The sequence below is a fragment of the Haplochromis burtoni genome, unplaced genomic scaffold (genome assembly GCF_018398535.1).
Source record: "Haplochromis burtoni strain Fernald_Lab_line unplaced genomic scaffold, NCSU_Asbu1 Contig_1721, whole genome shotgun sequence".
Classification (NCBI taxonomy): domain Eukaryota; kingdom Metazoa; phylum Chordata; class Actinopteri; order Cichliformes; family Cichlidae; genus Haplochromis; species Haplochromis burtoni.
This window is the reverse complement of record NW_024584082.1, coordinates 10351-17399: the sequence shown is the minus strand read 5'-3', so window position 1 is coordinate 17399 and position 7049 is coordinate 10351. Positions and strand designations below refer to the sequence as shown.

General features: G+C 35.9%; 1 long non-coding RNA gene across 1 annotated transcript; it reads right to left on the bottom strand.

Annotated features, from left to right (window-relative positions):
* Window positions 1–1516: 1516 nt before the first annotated feature.
* On the bottom strand, window positions 1517–4061 carry LOC121813458. Its single transcript, XR_006053717.1, has 3 exons — window positions 4020–4061; window positions 2337–2462; window positions 1517–1598 (listed from the first exon to the last, which is right to left on the bottom strand). It is a non-coding gene; the product is annotated as an uncharacterized LOC121813458 (long non-coding RNA).
* Between the last annotated feature and the right edge of the window lie 2988 nt (window positions 4062–7049).

Sequence of the window (7049 nt, the reverse complement as noted above, 5' to 3'; positions counted from 1 at the left end):
CTTCAGCTGTGTTTCAGTTGGAACTGACCTGATTGAAGAGAAACGGGTAAAATCGGTTCCAAGCAAACCTGAAAAACAAACAAAATTCAGAAATCCTTTCATTCATCAGCAGGACTGGTGTGACAGACTATTGATCTACCAGCTGATGGTTCATGTTTCTCTGAGGATGAAGTGGAGAAACTGATCCTAAGACATCTTTAATTTGTGGACAAATAGTGGCTTTGTGGATGCTCCTGCAGGACCATTACTACTCTGAACTAATTAAAAAGATGAACTCAGCCAGTGGCCACATATACATTTCTGAGAAAACAGTTTACTGGTTACATAGCTAAAATTCCAATCAGCCCCAGCTGCAACAGCTGGATGTTGTAGGTGTGGGGGTGTCACTGTACATGTGTCTTCCAGTACCGAAAAGTATCTTAAACCAGAATTCTCTGTAATTTCCAGCAGGGGGCGACCTCTCTGGTCTGATTGCATAGAGGTCTATGAGACAATGGGCCTCTTTCCCAGTTCAGTGTTCTGAATAAATAAAACTTTTGTTGAACTATTTTTCAGTTAGAGTCAGAGAGAAGCAGGAAGCCCCTGTTCTTACCCTGTAATGCCAGTGGACGTTGTTCTGCTGGTATCGGCGTTGATTATGCAGTTATCTCGTGGTATGTCAACATCCAGGTGTCCTTGTGGGTTTCGGTTCATTCTCACTATTAACGTGGCTCTTGTGCCTTCTGCAATTAAGGTTGTCATACCTGTGATAATCCTGCATAGGAAAAGACAAAGAAAGTGCTGGAGGGTTTTTTTGTTTCTTTTTGTTTTATCTGCACAGACACTGTAGATCACTTGATTAATGGTTTTTAATGCTACTGTCACATCTTGGGAAAAAAAGCTTTCTGGACTGTGGATCTAATCTGAGGAGACTGTTCTCAAGAACAATTAATCTCAGCAGGAATTTTCTAGGTTTATTAGATCTAGTGCATGTATCATAAAAGCAGATACACTGTATGTGAAGCTCTGTGTTCATTCAGAGATACTTAAAGATAAAATCTGTATATGAAGATGAAACCTGAGCATGTCCAGCTTACAGAAGACCCCTGATTCTCAGCAAACCACGCTAAAATTATGAATGTTGCTGTAAATATACTTTTGTTATCTTTAGAGATTTTCAAAGAGCATAATATTCTTGAGCATCAACAATGCTGAAGCTTACTGCAGGCAGTGATCTGATTTGGTCTGTCTGAGAACATTTATAATGTTGTAGTTGTACGTACTTGATCTGAGTCTGAATTTCTAGAGAAAAGGTCATGTCCTTGATTTCAATCTGGAGACCAATGTTCTCCTGAAAGCTAAAATCCACCTTAGCAGGATCAACTTGTAGTTCAGTAAGTTTCACACTGTGATCAGGATAAAAAATATTGTACTGTAAAAAACTTAATATCAAATAAAACCATAAAAAAACACATTTTCATTTTCTAATTGAAATGAGGAAACAAAATAACCATGAACCAAAATAACTTATTGTTACCTTCTGATTGGTATATATATTTTATCTATGGGGAACTCCTTGTTAACCAGCCCCTTTAAGTACATCAGACCAAGATCCTTCACTGTAAAACACAGTACACGTACAACAACATATGTTGGTGAAACTGCAAAGACAGCACAGTAAAATAAAGTCCTTTCTGCATGTTAAAAAATTCATGATCCCAAAATTACAAAGGAAACCTAACAAAGGTTGAAGAGCCAGAACCCAATGAATCTAACACCATAAATTAAAGTACTGAAGACAAAAATTACTATTATATTTTTAATAAATGTAGAAAGCAACAGATAAACAATGGCATTCGACTGCTTTAAGTGTGAGTGGGTGTCTAACAATCAACAATTTGGTGGCTCGATCCCTAGTTCCTCCTGTCCATATGTTGACGTATCCTTGAGTAAGATACTGAACCCTGATCAATGTCAGATAAAAGTACTTAATTATAGAAAAAAGCAGTCTATGAATGTGTGTTTATATTAGGCTTTGATGCTTTATAAGTATTATGTTTAAACAAGAAATTAATATTCTTTCTAAACACAGTTCATAGGTAACTGGTGAAGACAAATCTTCATCTTTTAGCCTTAAATTTAGCAATAAATTGTATTTTTAGCATCAGATGTAGCACATATGATACAAATTAAAATTCATGTATACAAAATAATATTTAATTCACTTTAAAAAAAAATTGTTAAAATGTTCAATAAACTCTATTTTCAAAAAAATGCAACTTTTCTGACAATTATTTCATGGTTCAGGCTTTAAAGGACTTAAAGACAAGTGTTTAACGTGTTGGTGCAGCTCTTACAGACATCCTTCGCATTTTCCGTGATTTGCAGTTTGATGCCAGGTGGAGGGGAAGCAGTGTTGGAGGAAATCAGAGACACCAAGAAGAAGAAGAAAAGTACACAGGACTTCATCCTGAGCCAAAAACCTGGATCATCAGAAGAAAAGGAGGGTCAGGGTATTCTGACAGAATGACGTGCTCCAACCTGCCGATGAAACAGCGTGAATTGTCCAATTACCTCCAAAAGTCTGAAGTCAAAAGTCTGAAGAAGAAGACACTGATGAAGTCACTTGGATGAATAATAAAACGTTTCTCCCACTGAAAACGCTACATCCAGTCAAACAGAATCTACCTTTTAGAGTTTTATTCACCTGGATGATTGAGAATGCATCAAGAAATTGTCAAATTACTTTTGGCCCCTTAAAGAGGGTGGTACATGTTAAGGAGCTGAAACTCCTAAACCCATTTTAATGTGGATACCCTCAAATGAAAGCTGAGAGTCTACACATTATGTTCATGTCCATTATACAACTATAATTAGCATGAATGCTGATTAAGCATTCACAGTATTGAGATCCAAATCTTGTATTATCTATTCCATAAGTTGTTGGGTTTTTTTGTTTGTTTGGGGGTTTTTTTTGGGGGGGGGGTTACGCCATCTCCTTCAACACAGTTAACACACAACTTAGAAAAAACATTCAACTACCATTAGATTCCTCTTGTTTTGGACATCTTTATTTTCTATTTTTCATATTCTAAGTTTTATGTTTTATAAATATTGAACAAATTGATAGTATATTTCAATGGGAATGGGAATACTCTTCAAATCCTCATTACTCCTCTTTCAACTCTAACTGCTTCATTCACACCATTAAAACTAAAAAACGAAGCCAAGACATTGAACTATTCAGCGTGTACTTATCTTTTATAGTTTTTCTTCAATTTCAGTTTAAGTTTCATGCTTTGAAACTTTCATGTTTCTGTCGTTTCAGTTTATAATGGCTGTCTATGGGATTCTTGCACATTTAAACTCTTCTAACCTTATTTAATGTTTTTGCCTGTATAGTTTCTCCCCACTAACACACAGTTAGTTTTAAAATACAACCCACAAAACGGTTTAAGATTACAAAAAATTACCTTTTTTACATTACATTTTATGCCTGTTCCCTTCTTTCTCTGTATGTCACCCACTCATTGATACTCACACACACTCAGCAGGTTAGTATCAATTGATAACTGTCAGAAATTTGAATGAGCTCTTTTCTGACAGAGACATGGACCTAACTGTATCATTTTCTCTTAATGGAAATGCAGTAAGAGGCAAATATGTCATGTAAAATTAAATAAAAGAGTTCAAATTATGCTGGGTGGGAATGTTTAGTTTGACAGTAGGTGTTGCCTAACATCATGACAAATCTTAATTTTATCATATATGTGTGTGCGCACATGTGCAAGTTTTTGTTTTGTGTTGACCTGCTTTGGCTTTTTCAGACAACTTGAAGTATCCACATCAGGTTTTAAAAAGCTCATCTGATTTAGCTTTTACAGAGTCCATTGATCAACAAAACTTATTACTATGGTGGGATTTCTTTTTTGAAAACACCCTTGCTTTATTGTTAGAAACAAATCTTTTACACAAGTTAGAAAATTAAGCCACCTGCATTCATTCTTCAAACAAATAAAAGAAAGAGGAAGAAGTGTTACCTGTTGATGTACTTGTTCTGCAAATGTTTGCAGAGACTCCAGCAGCTGATCAGAAATTCACCAACCCCTCTGATACTTATACCGGCATTTCCCTATGCACACTATAGAAATCCAGCTTTATGACCCTCAACAGTTTGACTAAAGAAAGATATGTCTGTGAGCTCACTGCATCAGTCCAGTACATTCAAATTCCAGCTGCCGCTACTCTGGCTGTAGTTCAACAATTTACATACTGGATATGCAGTATCTCTTACCTTAACTGTTTGGTTTCACACCTGGTGTTAGCTAACTAACATTAATAAGGAAGTTTCTCCATAACAGAGACCACAACCATTCTGCTTAGAGCCATAAAACACTTTTATTTTAAGCAATTAATGAGTAATGTATTTAATGAAGTATGGTAATCTAAAATAAGACATGGACCCATGCATTTCCATTTCATAGAGCCGAAATGTGACAGTTGCAGGTATATTAGTTGTATATAGTATTTGTATTTGTATTTGTATTCTATTTTTATCTTATTGTATATTTATTTTATTTTATTCTACTGTATATAGTATTTTATTCTATTCTGTACAGTTGTGTACTGTATTTATTCTTATTGTATTCTAATTTTTGCCTCATAACTTTTGCACTGTCCACTTCCTGCTGTGACAAAACAAATTTCCCACGTGTGGGACTAATAAAGGTTATCTTATCTTATCTTATCTTATTACTTTTTGTAGTAAAGCTGTTAGCAGTAATTGTAGTAGTCTAAAACGTTTCACCTGTCATCCAATGAGAAGTCCAGACTGTTTTCTTTCCAAGATGCTTAGACTACAATGACATGGATGACTGAGAACTTTTACAGACATAGCAATTGTAGTAGCTCCCTTGAAGGTATCACTAGTCTCTTGCACTAGTATTCAAATTAAAAACAAAAGCTTATCTTATGCTGAAATGCCAGTAAGTTAATGTAGGAGATACCATATATTTGCCTATTCAAATGGCTGCAGCCAACAGTTACAGCACCAATGTAAAACAGTCTATTCAATAATCTTTTTTTTTAATGTCCATGTGGGCAAAAACTAGCTTTGTGGGAGGTGGGGGATTTTCATACAGGAAAATAAACCTTAACTGTTTGTATTTTAACACAAATTCTGATCTTTTTCCATGTATACAAAAATAAATATTAATATAGAATAAATAAGTGAAATACATTTCTAATCAATAACAGCTGAAACTAATTTAAAAAAAAATGTATGTGTAAGTTTGATATGATCCTCCCTTCCTCCACTTCTATATGAAGGTTTTCTGCTTTGTGAATTTGGACATAATTCACTACACATGACTGATGCAGAAGTGCAGAAACATGTATCAACACATGAAAAGTCACGACTATTTCACAAAATACTATGAAACTGGTTTACTTTCTGACTTTGCATTTTATTCAAACTGACCAGCCAGACTGCACCTCCAGCTGCTTTGAAAGAGTCACAGCAGCTAAAAAAAATGTTTGAGTTCAGGCAATACACAGGTTGGTCAGTCTGGTCTTACATTCTCAGTCAACTGCTCTGTCTACCAGTAGCTGGTGTTTCACTTGTCTGGTATTCCTGCCAATTCCTTTCTGTGCCCCGCTCATGTATTGAGCCATATTGCATGTTCATCTTAGCTGTTATGATGCCTGACAGGAGCTTCCATGTGGTACTGAGGCAGGTTATTGGCCGGTAGCTGAATGCGACCACTCCCTTCTCCCTTTCTGCCATTCTATTTTGCCATGTCATGACACTTGTGACATTCATTTGCTTTCATACTTTAAGTCCATTTCTAGTGGAGGTGGCAAATATTTGCTGTTGTACTAATTTAACCTTGATACAAGTGCCTTTCCAAATCTGAGGTAAAACTGGAGGCAGCCATGCATTTCCACAAAGCCAACATACGTCAAACACTTTTTGTCAGGGTTTTGCCGTGGAATGACAGATGGGCGCTTTTCCATCTGTGCACTCTTTTGTGATTTTTACTATTGTAAGGTAATCAGTTTGATATAACAACATCAATAACACTATAACAGTGGTTTTTAGGTATTTACAATTGGCATTGACTGTGCCCACATCAGAATCCCACATATTATACTGTATATATAATAATATACAACACAACCTTGTAATAGGTTGGAAGTGTGAAACACTGTGTTGTTTATTTCTGACACATTTGCTGGAGCTTCAAACAAACCATCACTACCTCTTCTCCTTTTTGTCAACAGCTCACATTGCTTCCACTCTCAACCTCACCACAGTCTGCAAATGATTAGAAAAGTCACACCAATACCAACCATAACTGAAAAACATACTAAATGATTCGAGCCAACCCAGCCTAGGTTTTCAAACAGATGCTTATCTAAGCATAGATGTACTGCCTGTTGATTTTTAATACCTGCACATTAATTGTTAGTTACACAAATTGTGGAAAAACTGCAAAACATTTTAGAGTAAATCTGGTATCCCTTTTTTTTGTAAGCTGCATTTGTTGTACCATCCCTTTTAACACATGGAGCTTTCCATGTTCCAACTTAGCATAAAAAGGAGAATGACGAAAAGAAAAAAAAAAAATAGGTAGATGTCTTTTGTCACTGGGCCATATGAGGACTTCACCTCTGGAGTAGGTTTGCTCTGAGTTGCAAACCGGGTAGTATAAATCTGTGTTAGGCGAAGTTAGTGTGTTTTTCATGTCATTCTATGGTCTGGTTCCATATTTGTTCAACTACTGATTTTGCCACTTTATCTGCTCTGTGGTTGCCACAAAAAACAGAATCTTTGAGATAATATAAACTTCAAATTTTCAAAAAACAGTAGTTTATAGAATTATGTAGGGAGTATGATGTGTAATGGATTTCGCTAAATCAGCTGAAACTACTTTTTCCATAATCTGTCAAAAATCATGTATCACCCCATGTGTTTGCCTATGTTCCGCAATCACTGCACATCCTACTTGATTTTAACTGGGAGCTTGGTTGCGTGATGCCAAATCATCCACAAAGACCCTCAGATTAGA